The following is a 17,868-nucleotide window of genomic DNA, read 5'->3' on the forward strand; positions in this document are numbered from 1 at the left end:
GAGGGGGGGGGGGTGGGTGTTTTTTGGGGGGGGGGGGGGGGGGGGGGGGCAGCTAGGGGAGACAGGCTGCAGAGGGGGCTGGAGTAAGAGGTGAGTTGAGAGGATGTGAGAGGTTCCAATGTGTGTAGAGTCTATAACATATCATTACCTGTAGAATTCAGCATCCCTGCTTGAAAACATGCAGAAAAGAAATACTTTAAGCCTAGTAGATTACACAGACTTCAGCTACAAACTATGTATCCATCTCTCCTATGGTCTCAGAACTACATTGCTATGGGAATATCCCCGTAGTATTATAATAGAAGATTTGGCCCTGCCTGAGCAGGTTGGCATGCATTGCAGCAGGCAAGTGCAATGCATGTGGCATAATTAGGTCATAAAATGGGACACTGATGCTAATCTCTGGTGAGGTCCAGGGCAGTGACAGTAAAGGGGAGAAAGACTAGGCTGGAGTGGGCATAGAGGCCTAAATGTGCTCAGATAGTATGGTGGATATTGGGAGGAAGAGGCTGTTCTAGGATGGGAAGAAGTTGTGAAAAAAATATATATCATACAAAGGTTAGAGTGAGAACTACTTGTAAGGGAGAGAGTGAAGCATGCCTGGTTGAAATAAAGGGCAGCCACTGGGGCACCCTGACGAATGAGGACAGTTGCTGGGACATTGGGCTACCTCTCACTGGCTGTACACCAGTGTGAGTTGTCCACATGCTATGGGCCTGTTTTAGTCTCTGTATAATGAGGGGAAAAAAGCTTCCCTTGACCCATAGCAGATACAATTCTGAAGTAGCAGAGCTAGGACTATGAGTAGGATAAGAAGGGAGAAACAAACCTTATTTCATCTTCAGAGCAATTAGTATAATGAAGAGAGGTGATGACAGCTTCCTGGCCTACCAACCCCATATTTTCTATTCAACCATTAGAACGCTCAGAAAAGAGCTACTTTTCTTTTCTTTCTTTTGCTTTTTTTTTTTTTAATCTGTTCCTGAAACACTGCAGCTTTGAAATGAAAATCTGTGGTAAAGAGCTTTTAACCTTCAAGAACATGACCACCACCCATATCCTGGTCTCACATGTGTTTCAGGTTCATGAGGCACTGTAGGGTCATGGTTAAAAGAGGCAGCTCTGCTACTTACCAGCACACCACTTAGTTTGACCCAGCCTCAGTTTCCTTCTATGTAAAATGGAGATAATAATGTTTGCTTCATTGTGTGGCTGCATTAAATGAGCTAATGTATGCAGAGTGCTTAGCACAGTGCTAGCACACTGTAAAGTTCACCTCTGGGAGCTGTGGGTGTGTGGGGAGGGCATGAGGAGCAGAGAGCAAGAGCAAAGGAGAGCTTAGAAGCCAGGCTGCAGAGCGCTGTGCTAATGGTAATTATGGCTCTGGACTCCAGCTGAGGAACACGGTAGGCAGGGCTCAGTGCCTGCTGGCCTTTGTACAGCTTCCTATTGCTTCCCTTCTCCTTTGGAATTGGAATTCATTATTTATATCTCTCACCTGAATGTGAATTCCAGGACAGCACACTTCCTGGCACTTAGTCATCTCTCAGTTTCTGCTGAATGAGCGAAGGAATGAGGGAAGAAAAGAAAGAGGTTGAAAGAAATAAAGTCAGTCTTCACTTAACGTCATCTATAGGTTCTTAGAGACTATGATTTTAAGCAAAATGGCATATAATAAAACCAATTTTCTTTTCTCATCAATGTCATAATGAAATCACGTTGAAGGAAATAATGTTATTTGAGGACCTGCTATATGTCATTTCACTCAAAATTGCAGTTTCCAAGAACTGTTCATGGTGTTAAGTGAAGACTTCCTGTACAGTGTGTGGGGTCATTTGAAACTTGAGAAAATATTAAAACTTTGAATTGTATTGATAGTGAAGAAAATGGGATTTAAAACTCAATGTATAGATTGTGGTTTGTCAAAATTAACAAACTTTTGAGCACTGTATGAATCAGGGTATCAGCAAGAAAGGGTGAGGTCCTGGTTTGTTGAACGTTTACCCAAGGGACTGTGAACCCCAAAATTTGAGACGGGCCTCAGTTAATTTAGAAAGTTTATTTTGCCAAGATTGAGGACACATACCCATGGCACAGCCTCAGGAGGTCCTGACGACATATGCCCAAGGTGGTCAGAGCACAGTTTGGTTTTATACGTTTTAGGGAGACATGAGACATCAATCAATGTATGTACGATGAACATTGGTTTGGTCTGGAAAGGCGGGACAACTTGAAGTGGACAGCAGGGCTTCCCGGTCATAGGTAGATAAGAGACAAGTGGTTGCATTTTTTCAGGTTACTGATTAGCCTCTAAGCAGGCAATCAGATATGCGTTTATCTCAGTGAGCAGAGGGGTGACTTTGAATAGAATGGGAGGCAGGTTTGCTCTAAGCAGTTGCCAGTTTGACTTTTCCCTTTAGCTTAGTGATTTGGGGACCCAAGATATTTTCTTTCACATCTCTCCCCTTTTCTTCTAAAATATCTTTTGAAGGCTGAGCATGGTGGCTCACACCTGTAATCACAGCACTATGGGAGCCTGAGGCAGGTGGATCACCTGAGGTCAGGAGTTCAAGACCAGCCTAGCTAACATAGTGAAACCTCGTCTCTACTAAAATACAAAATTAGCTGGGTGTGGTGGTGCACGCCTGTAATCCTAGCTACTCAGGAGGCCGAGGCAAGAGAATTGCTTGAACCTGAGAGGTAGAGATTGCAGTGAGCCGAGATCATGCCACTGCACTCTGGCCTGTGTGACAGAGCCATTCTCCATCTCAAAAAAAAAAAAAAAAAAAAAAAAGTCTTTTGGAGAAAATTAGTCTCTGGTTCCAGGTTTTGTCTTTTTATCTGGTATCTCATGGCTAGGATGATTTATTCCTAGACAGGTAGGTCCTGAGTTATTAGGAAAGCTCATTTTTAGAAGGTTGTGAAGTCTCATGTCCTATGGTGAAAACAGAGGGAGGAAGGGAGAACAACAACAATAAACAAAAGAACCATTTTGGAAAATCAATGTAGGCCACATTACTCTGAAGTCCATATATCAGTAGGCAGGTATGAAAGTGGCTTATGTATGTAAATAGGTGGTTGTTATTGTCTTCTGAAGTTCAAGTTGTCTAGCCTCAGTTTGCAGAGCTTTACGTAAGCACAGTTTTGTTTTCAGGGACTCCAAATTAGGAGAAATGGGGGGAAAAAGGGAAAAAAATTGAAAACACTGTTTTGAAAACTAATAGCCAAAAAAAATTAGAATTCAGTCCAAACTGTAGAAAATAATAAAATTGAAAAATATCAGGCAAGACTAGAATCTAACAACAGGTGCACTACAGTTTTGAAACATAATTTTTCTCTCTCCAGACAAATCATGGTAGAACTGATTTGCTTTACTATACTTGTCCTAATTATTTGCATACAGTGCAGCAAGAATAATTATTTTTACATAGGCTTTTAAATCGTCTTTGATGGAACTCTGTTCCATAGAAGGAATCTCAGATAAGACTTTTTTAAAGCTGAACCCAATGATGAATTTGTGCCACCTAATACCTATGAGTTGGGTGATCCTTTCCTCTTGAGGTTCCAAGATAAACTTGGAGCTCCTGGGCCTGTCAGAAAGTGAAATTCTTTACTTACCACTGTACAGGGAAGGTATGAGGTCAGTTTCCCCAAGGGCTTTTATTGACTCCGTAAGTCAAGTTTGATTCCTTAAAGGAATGCACACCATTAAAACCTTGGTAAAATAACCAATTTCTCCAATTGTGTCCTGTTGCAAAATAAAAATAGATTCTTATTGCACTTATGCAAATAACTGTATTGCCGTAAGTTAAGAATACCCACAAATAGTTTCCAAATTCTGGAGAAATCAGGTAGAGAGAAACAAATATGCTCCAAATTGTGTTTATAGGAGTATACTAAATTGTTAAAGTTGTCAATAGCTCAAAAAAAAAGTTTCCTTGACTCTGAAAAAAACAAAACGAAGGATCAGCAACATTTAAAGCACAAATCAAAAAGATTACTTTAGTCTTCTGTCAGTTCATTTTACACAGTTAACTCCTGTTCTGCTTGATATTCATGAACATTTCAGCTCTCCATGAGAGTCCTGAAAGTTTTTTCTTCTATTCTAATGTCACAGTCTGTAAAGTTATCAAAAACCTGCATTTAAGAACACCTGTTAGAGTTTTATAGCTGATTATAAAACCACCTCGTAAAGAGGACCAAAACAAGAACACAATTATTTGTGGATGACAAAAAGTTTTAGGACAGCCATAGTCAAAGACACAATTGATAAGGAAATGTGTTACCTCTGTGGCACACAGTAATTTAACATAACAATTATAAGTATTACTGATAATGTACAGTAAGTCATATCAGAATTATAGGAGTGCCCATGATTTTGGAACAGATACCACATATTTATATAAATGCAGCCTAAAGAAAACCAAACACCATTTCATCTTTGGCAATGTTTTCTGTATAATTTTCATACCAGATAAACCAAACTATGTCATTTTGAACTTTAAGGAACTTAATATCTTAAAGGATTGATTAGGTTAGAAAAAGACATAATTTATAATTTGATTTTGGAAAGTTCATCAAATATCAAAGGTTTAAAGCTCTTGATATCACAAAATAAGATCATTCATTTAACCAAAGTGATAACTCAAGGATTTAAAAAAGGCAAAACCTTCATTCCTTTGAGAAAGGAGACTTAAAATTCCAAACATAAAGCAAATACAAAACAACAGGCGAAGCCCAATTACATTGTTTTGAAATTTATAAACAATCCCTAAAAACTCTAATCTGACCATAAGAATATAACTTCCATAAACCTTTGTATAACCTTTAAATGAGCGAGCAGTTAGATGCTTCAAGACAAACCTTGTGTTAATTTGACAAGGGGGCCCACATGCTAGTCTTGCACCCACTCGTGCCTTAACATTAATGATTATTATAGATGAAACAACTCTAATTTTATTCTTTCAAAATCAGTCCTTGTACAATCTCATGTGCCCATAGTTTTCATGACAGTCCCTGAACTTGAGTGAAATAGCTTAATTTCTGCCGTCGCGTGTTTAGAAATCCCAAGTTTATTTATGATTGACAGTCTCCTACAGGTCCCATATAGAATAAATCTCGCAGCCCTTAAGCTGTCAGGATGGACTTTATCAATATGTAAGGATTGGCGAAGGGGTGACTTCTATTGCTGTCCAATATCTATAGATCCTCAGAGTAACAGAAGCCCTGCGAGTAACTTCAGTGCACAAGTATATTTAAAAGTGCATACAAGTAGAGATGTAAGTATACGATAACTGTAATAACCTTGCATCTACCAAAAATTAATCTACGTTTTTTCCTAAGCAAAACCAAAAACGTAAATGATAATATGGACAACGTTGATCATATAAAAGTGTTTGGGTCTTAAAAAAATAAATCCCGTCTTATTGGACTTCACAGTACTATTCCATGATATTGCTTGACTTCTGATTTGTTCTGAACATTCCCTCTTCTTAAACAACCAGTCATTTTACTCTAGACTCATTAACCAGAACAGATTCTTTCCAATATGAAATTATTTCCTTTAAAGCTTTCTTACAAAAAACCTCTTTATTTTAATAACTTTCTTTACATCTCTTTTATTCCTGGTTCCTTTAACAACATTGTTTTATACATGACCCTTTAAATGAACTTTGAATTGATGTAAAATTGTTTACCTTTCCTTATTTTTCTCTGAAAGACACATTGTTTTGAGCGAATCTTCCCTTAACAAATATATTTTATATAAAATATCTGTTATTTAATTTGATATAACTTTAGATTCTAAATTATGATTATTTTGTCTACAAGTATTTATTCTATTACATTTACCTAATAATTTTTTTATCATTTACCCAGATTATTTACAAAAACTGTGACTGTCATTATTTAAAGTTATAGAACCACCATTGCAAAATTGTAATTGAGGCAGTGAAAAAGATTTCACCTGACTGACTCCATCTTGCTTCTAACCTCCAAACTGTTCTGTTCATTCCTGGGCATAGGTCTAACTAACTTTGGAAGGAACTTAGTTTATAGTTTAGCTTTGAAACAAAGACTGTAACAGTCCTTTCCCAAAACAAACCTTACTGACTGTAGAATAGACCACCTAAAGCCATAAGATTAGAAGATATGGTAATTGTACTAAATTCAAGATGTAGCATTTTTTTATTAAACCAATATCAATATCTTATTTATTAAAGATTACTCAAGCAAAGGTCATTCTGATTTGGGCTGGGTTTATAGTTTTGTAACCCCTATGCCAATATTTTAACAACTTATAGTATTTGGCAGGGATAAGTATGAAATTGCTTGATTTATAAATGTAAACAAAAATGTATGCTGGCAATTCTTAAGACATTTCTAATAATACTTTACCAATAATTTTAAAGCGAACTTATTTATTAAACATTTTACTTAAGTTACATAAGTTTGAAAAGCATTTTACTAGTCTTTTCTTTTATCCTGATAAAGTATTTGATCCAAGTGCTTTTATTTTCTTAAGCCAATGAATTAGAGGTTTTTTATATTTTTTCAGTAGTGAAACATTGTGTACACATAAATATACAGACGTATTAGGCATGCTGATAGAAATACATCTTATAGATTCATAAAAACCTTTTTTATTTCTATCTTAGGCTATCAGATTCTAGATAAACTATTTCACAACCCTAGGCAGTTGTCAGCTTAATAGCCTTAAATTTGCATATTAAAGGAAACAACTCAGGTGAAAATCGAATAGCAAAATGTATGTCATAAGGTACAGAGAGAAAATATCTGGTGGTCCTAGAGGGATATTAAAGATGGATGTCAAATCAGACAAAAAATTATAGAAATCTATCATAGGATTGTATAAGGAGACCAATTTTACCTACATAGGGACTACCTATCTTTAAACAGGATCTCTGAGCTCTGGGCAAAGCTCCCACTGAATCCTGGGTCTCCAAAAAGGAAGAATTATTATGAGTTTAGACCTTGTGATGCTTTTGCAGTGTACTTAAAAAAAATTTTTTTTTTTAAATAAAGACATTTCCAAGTGTCTAAACCACACTCTTCCTTAAAAAAACAGGAGTACCTCTGTGGCAACAACTATTTTAGGCAAAAAAAAAAAAAAAAAAAAAAAAAAAAAAAAAAACCCACACACGAAAACAAAACAAAACAAAAAAACTCAAACAAACAAAAAGGTAACACAATACAAAAGTAAGCAGTTAAGAGCTGAGACAAACTTGTCTGTTCTCATTATTGTGGTTCCATAAGGTAAAACAGGCTTCTTCCCTAAAGGGAGCCTGCTGCCTTACCTATTTTCTTTATGGAGTCCCATATATGAGTGCATTTTAGGTCCACCATACAGCAGTGGGTGCAAGAGAAAGGAGAGACAACAGAAGTAAATGAAGAAAACAATTCAGGAAACTGAGAAGAAAAAGCTTTTGTTTAAAAAAAGACAAAGTCCTAGGAGAAAACAAAAGAAAACATGAAGGCATTTGAAATACAAACACACACATATGCACACATACACACACACACACACGTTGGATGTTAGCTTTCAATTAAGCTGACTTTTAACCACTGAACTTCTTTAAAAAAAATCTTTTTAAATCCCATTACCATATTTCAGCTAGGACAAATTGCTGCGATTTCAGAAGTATAGCTATTGATGTTTCGGTTTTGCCTGGCTAGCAAAAAAGTGGTCTTGTTATGTAAGTAAAGTCACTTAGTAGTCAAAATCGAAAATCTTTCCTCTTTTTTTTTCCTTTTGCTGATCATTTTTCTCCCCCCTACCAGACTACTTTTTTTTATATATATTTGTGGGAATTTAGCCACCTCAGAAGCCTTGTTCCCCATAATTTGGAACTTTCTTTGGATTTGATCAAGTCAGACAGAGTTGATCAAACCCAATGGGAAAAAGACCCAACAATGAAAACAGAACCAGACAACCCCCCCAAAAAAACACAGTTAAGCAAAACAAACAATTGTACAACTTATGTGATTACTGAGTGCTCTAATGGTAAAGAGAAATTAAGACCAGTTGGTTGTTAACTTTCTCCAAGACAAAAATCCCTGTTCAGTTACTTACCTAGGGGTGGGTCTCATGCTGAAAATGTATCTCCACTATCCTAGAAGCAGAAAAAAAATAATAACTTATATTCCCTGTTGGAAATGAGCTCAAACTCCATGAAGGAGTTACCTGCCTTCTATTGCCATAGAAGCAGAAAAACTTGCCTTCCTTGTTGTAAGCAAGTAAAACTCCAAAAAAAAAAAAAAAAAAAAAAAAAAAAAAAGGCGGGGTTGAGGGGAGTTGCAGCAAAATAAACTTTAGATCTTGACCAAATTTTGGGAAATCAGGGATTCTCTGGAGGGGGTGGTCCCAGACTTCCACAAATTGTCCTATTGGTTTGAGCCATAAAGTTAGCTCATGCTGGTACCAAGCACAGAAAGGGGATTTGTTAAAGGTTAGGGATACCTCCACTCAGAATCCCTTCATGGTTACCAAAATGTGAACCCTGAAAACTTATGACAGGTCTCAGTTGATTTAGAAAGTTTATTTTGCCAAGGTTGAGGATACATGCCCATAACACAGACTCAGGAGGTCCTAGTGACATGTGCCCAAAGTGCTCAGAGCACAGTTTGGTTTTATACATTTTAGGGAGACATGAGGCATCAATCAATGTAGGTATGATGAACATTTGTTTGGTCTGTAAAGGCAGGACAACTCGAAGTGGAGGAGGGGGCTTCCAGGTCATAGGTAGATAAGAGACAAATGAGTGCATTATTTTGAGTTTCTGATTAGCCTCTCCACAGGAGGCAATTAGATATACATTTATCTCAGTGAACAGAGGGGTGACTTTGAATAGAATGGGAGGCAGGTTTAGTCTAAGCAGTTCCCAGTGTGACTTTTCCCTTTAGCTTACTGATTTTGGGAGGCCAAGATATTTCCCTTTCACAGGACTATTTACAAAGGTATGGGCAGAGTGAAGGGGACCAAAATAGGGTGGTGAAGCACCCAGCTTCTGGCAAGAATGAAGCTGTCTTTACCACAGGTAGACCTGAAGGAACACAGGGGCAGGGAGCAGTAACACGGGCCTAATGAAAGCTGTACCCTTGGGACAGAGGGCATCTGCTAGGACAAGAGAACAGCAACTATTACCAACTGAAGCCTGGTGGGGAGGAAGCTGAGACAGTAAATACCCTGTCTGTCTTCACCTGCTTTCTGACATCTTCCCATTGGCAGAACCCAGCTGGAATTCAGTGGGCAAAGAAGTCCACAGAAGCCAGCTTCCCAGAGTACCGAGCAGAGTGGAGGATGATAGAAAGAAAAATATTGTATGATCTCATTTATTTGCAGAATCTTACAAAATAAATTTGAATAAATAGAAATAGAGTAGAACAGTGGTTACCAGGGAGACGAAATGGAAGAAAGTCAAGGATACAAATTTGCAGTTATGTAGGATGAGTAAGTCTGGAGAGCTAATGTACAGCATGAAGATTCTAGCTAATGATATTGTATCGTATACTGAAAAGTTGTGAAAAGAGTAGATTTTAGGTGCTATTAGTACACACACATAAAGACAACTATGGAAGGTGATGGATATGTTAATTTTTTTGGCTTTTAATCATTTCACTATGTGTATATATATGTCAGAACATTATGTTGTATACCTTAAATACATACAATAAAAATAAATTTTAAAAAGCAATAAACATACAACTACCTTATTTGTTTTCTAGGGCTGCCATAACAAAGTACCACAAACTGGGTGGCTTAAAACATTGGGAATTATTCTCTGTTTTATAGACCAGGAATCCAAAGTCAAGTAAGCCAAAGGAATGAACTATTGATGCATGCAACAACATGACTGTGTCTCCAAATAATTCTGCTGACTATAAGAAGCTAGACAAATAAGAGTATGTGCTTTATGACTGCATTTATAGAAAATTCTGGAAAATGTAAACTGATATGTAGTGACAGAAAAGCAGATCAGTGGTTGCCTGGGAATGGGAATGAAGGGCTAGCATGGACAGAGACTTAGCTGAGCCAAGAAGGAACGAACAAATACTCCAGACAGACTGAATAGAGGTGAGAGTGCACATAAAAGGTGCTTGAGAGACTCTTGTAGCAGACAGATTGGATTGCATTGGGATGTTCTAGGAGCACTGAGACTAAATAGAAAAGCTGGTACTAGATCCAAGATCATGTTAAGAACTTTATGCTAAAGCCAGGAAGAAGTCATTAAGTGGTTTCATTGTGACCAGATTTATGTTTTACATTTTAGAAAGAATGTTTCTGCTGTAGCATAGAGAATGGATGGGGTTGAGCAATTCATAAGGCTTAGGAGGCTGCTGCAGGAGCCTAGATAGAGAGAGGGCAGTTGTCTCGACTAGGAAGGAGGCAGTGGAAGGTAAAGAAATCTGAACACACATTTTGAGATATTGAAGAGGAAGGCTCATCAAGATGTAGTTTTGACTGAGTGTGTTGGGGAGTAAAAGGGGAAGTTGTCAAGAATGATTTCCCATTTTATGGCCAACCTAATTGCTTCATACACTGAGAAACAGTTTGGGGAAGGTGGAGGATTTCAGTTTGGGATATGCTGAAAGGCTGATGGGACATCCAGGTGGAGATATCCAGAGGGCAGTTGCATATTATGTGTATCAAAGTCAGAAACAGTCTGGAAACATAGATTTGGGAGTTATCCGTGGTTAATAATTAAAGCCATGGGAGCATGTGCAATTGCCTAGGGAGTATAAGTTGAGAAGAAAGAGGAGAGGCCTGAAAGAATCATAGGAAATAACAACATATAAGGACAGCTAGGGAAGCACGCTGAGATGGAGTTAGAGAGGCAGGAGAGGGTAGGTAGAAAGTGTGATGCTCTGGAAGTTGGGTAGAGTGTTTCAAGGAGATAACAAAAACAGCTTCATATGCTCTGGTGAGGTCAAAAGATTAAGGATAGACACATGTGCTGAATTTTGGGACAGAGAGGTAAACTATGAGCTTGGGAAGAATGCTCTTAAGGATTGGAGGCAGGAGACATATTGGTGGTTTGAGAATGACTAGGAGCAGAGACAAGGATAGACAACTCTTTCAAGCAGTTTGTAGTTGCAAGGAGAAGGAGAAATGGCTGTATAGTCTGTGGGTATATGATCAGGGAAGAAGGAGAATGTCTGGAGGCAGTTGCATATATGGGTACCAAAGTCAGAAACAGGCTGGGAACATAGAATGTTGTTGTTATTGTTGTCATTATTACATTGTTAGATGAGAGATTTAACATGTCTGAACCCTGATGGAAAGACTGTACTAGGGAGGGAGAAGTCAAAAATGCTTACTCTGAGGGAATTTACAGAGTAAGGTCCTTGAGAAGACCGAAGTTTCCAGATCCAAAACTAAGAGGACTCACTTTAGAAAGGAAGGTGGAACCTCTCATATAGTTGAAATGCAGGAAATAATAGTGTAGACCGAGGTAAGCCTGTAAGCTGTGGGTAGAGTTGAGAGTTCTCTCATCTGCTAGCTTCTAGTTTCCCTGAGAAGTGACAGAGGAGTTCATCAGCTGAGAATGAAGGGAGAGCTGGAGTTGGAGAGAGTGGGTGAGGCTGGCTTCAATATAAAACAGCAGAGAGAGCTGCTGGGGAGACTGGAAATCTGAAAATCACCAGGGGCCCAAATGCAGTCCAGGACCAATGAATTTACGAAGACTCACGTGTTTTCTTAATAATGTTCAGCAGTGCAGGTGTCGGCTGGAAGAAGGTGGGCACTGGGCTTCTTCCATGCTGATGTTGCCTAATCAGGATGTTACATGCAAAAGAGTTGAGGATATGGGCAAGGGAAAGGTTGTAGTTCCTGGTGGGAATCTCACTGGACTCAGCTCCATGACCACAGATGGATAGGTGGTGGCAGGCAGAGAGGGCTCTGGGGCCAGACTGCCAGGTTCAGATCATGGTTTTGTCACTCATCAGTTGTGTGACTTGGGCAAGCTGCTTGACCTTCATGTACCATAGTTGCCTCATCTGCAAAACTGAATAATAATAATAGTGCCGGCTGGTCGTGGTGGCTCACGCCTATAATCTCAGGACTTTGGGAGGCCGAGGAGGATTACCTGAGGTCAGGAGTTTGAGACCAGCCTGGCCAACATGGTGAAATCTCATCTCTACTAAAAATACAATAATTAGCTGGGCATGGTGGTGGGTGCCTGTAATCCCAGCTACTTGGGAGACTGAGGCAGGAGAATCACTTGAACCCGGGAGGCAGAGGTTGCAGTGAGCCGAGATTGCAACATTGCCCTCCAGCCTGGGCAACAAGAGTGAAACTCAGTCTCAAAATAATAATAACAACAACAACAACAACAACAACAACAACAACAACAATAGTGCCTATCTCATTAGCTTGTTTTGGAGAATAAATGAGTTAATACATGGGAAGTGCTTAGAACAGTGACACATAGTAAATACTCAACAAAAGTAGCTTTTATTATTAATTGTTATTACTTAAAACAAATAAAAATATCCTGCAGGCAAATAAAGAATGAGTATTGATTTGTCTTCTTGACGGGTGGAGAGAAAAGCCGTATGACATTGTCCTCGTTTCTTCCTAGTAGCTCCCATTTATTGAGAGGTTGGTATGTGCCAGGCTTTATGCATTGTGCTCACAGTGCGGTGGTTAAAAGGTCATATTGCCTAGTTTGGAATCTTCTCTGGGACCTATGCTAAGTCACAGCACTTTGCTCAGCCTCAGTTTCTTTTGTGTAAATTAGGGTAGTAGAATATTCACTCCATAACATAATACATGGATAGCACTCATAACCTGGCAAATAATGAGTGCTCACGAAGTGTAGCTAGGGTTGCTAGGTAATACTGACAACAGCAACACCATGAAGTTTGTATTTTTAAAATCACTAGATACTGATAAGGACACTGCAAGAGGTTAAGTGACGCATTGTTAAATCTCTATCCTGAGTTATTCATTAACTACATGTAATAAGCTATTTCATTAAGAGGCAACTGTACTACAGATAAAAGAGAACATTGGTTTATATAAGACAGGAGTTTTCTAACCTATTTAATATGTATATTTAGCTGCTATCTCCCAGCTACTTATTAAACACTTCTGGATGTGTTCAAAATATTGTTTTATGTTGCGATTTTGCAGAACCGTATTTTAACTAATAACATCCACAGCGGCTTGAGTACTGAGAGGTGAAAAGAAGTGAAAATTTACTGGGCTACAGGCCAATTTCAGTAGTGTATTAATGAACTAGCTGCTCACCTTAGTCTAAGCAGCAATTTATATCAATTTAATTCAATTAATGGCTTTCCCCGTGTGTGGTTCTTAGCCAGAAAGAAAGTTTCACTTACTCAGAAGTTCCGTTTGGGTTTCTGTCTTGATTGGGCTTGCACAGGGTCTCTTTCTTCCCCTGTCAGTGAGCTAAGCCTAATTTCTGCGTGCTCACGCCTTCACTTCTGCTTCCTATATGTAACTTTGTTGAGGCGATGCAGAGGAAGCAGGCAAAGGGGCACACATTGTTAAAAGAAAGAGGCAATCACCCTGGAGAGAATGTGCACCTGCAGCATATGTTTCTGAAACCTACGAAGGCCCAGTAGTGCTCAGCCCTCACTGTGGCCAGAGTCACCTGGGAGCTTTCAAAATCAGCCATTATTCAGGCTCTCAGCGCTTCAGAGATTCTGATTCAGTTGATTTTGGGTAGGACTAGGCAACAGTATTTTTTTGAAAAGCTCCCAAAGTGATGGATTCTAATATGCAGCTAGAGTGGAGAAGGGCTGGGTCTGTGCAGAGAACCCATTCTGGGTTCTGAATAGAAAAGGGCAGGAGGTAATGCTTGGGACATGGAAAGAAAGGGAAATCAACAATAAGTTGCTCAGTTCGGGGAGAGAAGGCTGGTTTTAGAATACAATTTCCAATCGGCTGTGTTGTAATTACAGAGGGAATGGGGAGCAAGGCACAGGAAGCCACAGCAGATGTATGGCTGTCATGGAGTGTGTTGCTGCCTGACTCTAGGAACCCCAATTTGGGAACCAAAGCTACTGAAGTGTCTTCCCAGGCATTGCATCTCTAGTTAACATCCTTTGAACTCTATAACCTTCCTAGAACTCAAGGGGAAAGGCTGGAGAGTTAAACTAATATTTACTTAACATCTATTAATCATTTTCTAGGGATTTAAATATTCTATATCAGTTAAGATTCAGGAAAGTGTATAAAAGTTTTTATAATTACCAATGTCCCTTATAAATAAAAATAACAAAATTAAGGTCTGTCATCTTTTGGTTTCATCCAAACTATCCACCAATAAATGGAAGCGGAGTCTGTGAATGTATTCACATCTGGAAGGAAGAGGTAAGGGGAGAAAAAGGAGGCAGACAGAGAGCAGGTTGGACTAGGTGGATGAAAATGCCTTCTTCCATTATTTCTTAGCTATGTTACCTGGGTCAAATTACATAATCTTGCTGTTTCTTCCTCTATATACGGGACAATAAAAACCCGTCTTGCAAGGTTATTGTAAGGTGAGAAATGAAGTGAGCCAAACACCTGGCACAAGTAGGTCCCCCAGAAGTACAGCCACAGTCACTCTGAGGGAAGGAGGCTGGTCCTAAAGGATCAGGGACAGCAAGCCTGCATGATCATACTTATCTTGCTTGCTTGGAGGGTTGGATACTTTGTCAAACTTTATTTCTAGGCAATTTAAAATGCTAAAGCTCAGGGTAGTGGAGATAATGGGGATTTGGCATGAGGTAATCATGGGACTGTGAAAAGAAACTTGTGGACAAAGGTCTTCACCGAACTTTCCAGGTAAAACTGGTTAAATATTAAAGTTCACTGTGACTTTCTGAGAAGAAGATTTATAAAGCTAAGTGAATTGAGCACTAAGAAATTGGCAAGCCTGTTTTATATTGCTTAGCTCTCTTAAGAATCATTCGAGGCATGCTGTATGGTTTTTCCTTAGCTTAACATGTTTTCTGGGTTAAAACAGGAATTACAATGTTGCCATGTGCAAATTTTATAAAAGGTGAAGATGTGGATGGACAAGTGATCAGGAATCCATGACCGTAACTTAATTTTTTTGTGTGTGTTATGTTTATCAATTAATATATAGTTTTGTTCCTGCATAGTGGCTTCATTTACATTTGATGCTAGAAAAAAGCAAGTTATTAATATAGGGCCAGAAACCTCAACTTTTGATACTAGAATTGATAGATTAAATACAATTTTAATATTCCTAGCGAATCCAATGAATTATAAAATTATATAAGCCCCTTGTTATAGCTTTAATGGGGCATAAATGATATATAATGGACTGTACACATTTAAAGTATATAGTCTGAAAGTTTTTGACATACTTTTACACCCATGAAAGCATTACCATAATCGAGGTAGTGGCCATACCTACCATTCCTGCAAGCTTCTTGTGTTCTTTGGTAAGTCCTCTGTTGTACCCCTTCCCACCCCAGCTCCCAGTGAATTATTGAGCTGCTTTCTGTCACTATAGATTTGTTTGCAATTTCCAGAATTTTATGTAAGTGAAATCATACAATGCATACTCCTTTTTTTTTTTTTTTTTGGTCTGACTTCTTTCACTCAACATATTTTGAGATACACCCATGTTACACTCATCAATAGTTCAATGTTTTTTATTGCTGAGTTGTAGTTCATGGCATGAATGCACCACAATTTGTTTACCCATCATCTGTTGATGGATATTTGGGTTGTTTCCAATTTGGGCCTATTACACATACAGCCGATATGAACATTCATGTATAAATCCTTGTATGGACATGCCATTTTATTTTTCTTGTGTAAATACCTACGAGTGGAATGAGAGGATCACACAGAAGTTATACTTTAACTTTTTACGTTCTCACCAGCAGTGTGTGAGTTCTAGTTCCTCCACATCCTTGCTGTTCTGAGTTGAACTGTGTCCCCTCAAAAGATGCTGAAGTCCTAACCCCCAGTACCTGTAAATGTGACCTTATTATTTAGGACTAGGGTCTTTGCAGATGATCAGGTTAAGGTGAGGTCATTAGGGTGAGCCATAATCTGATATGCCTGGTGTCCCTACAAAGAGGGGAAATTTGGACATAGGGACAGACATACACCTGAAGAGAACACCATGTGAATATGAAGTCAGAGGTTGGGGTGATGCATCTACAAGCCTAGGAGAGCCAAAGACTGCCAGCAAACCACCAGAAGCTAGGAGACAGGCATGGAACAGATTCTCCCTCATGGCTCCCTGTAGGAACCCACCCTGTTAACGTCTTGATCTCAAATGTGTGGCCTCCAGTACTGTGAGATAATACATTTATACTGTTCAAGCCACGTAGTTTGTGGAAATTTGTTAGGGGAGTCCTAAGATGTGAATACACTTAACAACATTTAGTATGGTTGATCTTTTAAATTTTAACCCTTCCAATAGGAGGACAGTGGATTTCACTGTGGTTTAAATTTCTGTTTATCTAATAACTAATGATTTTGAAAATCATTTCATGTGCTTATTTGATATCCGCATGTTAAATAATGGTGGAATACATGTTCAAATTCTTTGTCTCTTTTTCTTCTCCATTGGGTTGTTTTCTTCTTATCGAGTTTTGAGAAATTTTTATATATTCTAAATACAAGTTCCTTATCAGATATATAATTTATTAATATTTTCTCCCAGCCTGTGGCTTATATTTGTGTTGTCTTAATATTGTGGGTTTTTTTTTTAGACATAGTCTCACTTTTTCACTCAGGCTGGAGTACAGTGACACAACCTTGGCTTGCTGCAACCTCCACCTCCCGGGTTCAAGTGATTCTCCTGCCTCAGCCTCCTCAGTAGCTGGAACTTCAGGTGTACACCACCACATCTGGCTAGTTTTTGTATTTTTAGTAGAGACAGGGTTTTTGTCATGTTGGTCAGGCTGGTCTCAAACTCCTGACCTAAGGTGATCTGCCCACTTTGGTGCCAAAGTGTTGGGATTACAGGCGTGAGCCACTGTGCCCATCAATATTGGTTTTTTGAAGAATGTAAGTTTTAGATTTTGGTGGTTCACCTTATCAATAAGTTCTTTTTTTTTTTTTTTTTTTTGAGACGGAGTCTCACTCTGTTGCCCAGGCTGGAGTGCAGTGGCCGGATCTCAGCTCACTGCAAGCTCTGCCTCCAGGGTTTACGCCATTCTCCTGCCTCAGCCTCCTGAGTAGCTGGGACTACAGGCGCCTGCTACCACGCCCGGCTAGCTTTTTGTATTTTTTAGTAGAGACGGGGTTTCACCGGGTTAGCCAGTTTGGTCTCGATCTCCTGACCTCATGATCCACCCGTCTCGGCCTCCCAAAGTGCTGGGATTACAGGCTTGAGCCACCGCGCCCGGCCATCAATAAGTTCTTTTATGGATCCTTGAATCTAAGGAATCTTTGACTAACTCAAGGTCGCAAATATATTCTGTTTTATTCTAAATGCCATTATGCGTTTAGATTTTACTTTTAGGTCTGTGGTTCATTTGGTGTTGATGTTTATGCATGCTGTGAAGTTTTTTTTAAAAAAATATGAATATTCAATTGGTCCAACATATTTATTGGATAGACCATCCTTTCAAAGCAGCATCACTGTCTGGGGTAAATACCTAAGATTTGTTGTCTCATGGCCACAGAAAACTAGGACAGAGATACATAAAATGTGAAGTTCAGAGGAGAATTTTAATAGGTGAAAGAAAGAGAAGAGCTCTCTCCTGGAGAGGTGTCCCCAGTGGGTTTTCCAGTCCACAGCGAAATGGAAAGGGTTTTATAGATGAGCTTGAGGAGGTGGTATCTGATTTACATAGGGGAAAAAATATTGGTTGAACCAGATGTGCCATTTGCATAAGGTGTGAAAATCTGGT

The sequence above is a fragment of the Rhinopithecus bieti genome, unplaced genomic scaffold (genome assembly GCF_001698545.2).
Source record: "Rhinopithecus bieti isolate Rb0 unplaced genomic scaffold, ASM169854v2 scaffold_4600, whole genome shotgun sequence".
Lineage (NCBI taxonomy): Eukaryota > Metazoa > Chordata > Mammalia > Primates > Cercopithecidae > Rhinopithecus > Rhinopithecus bieti.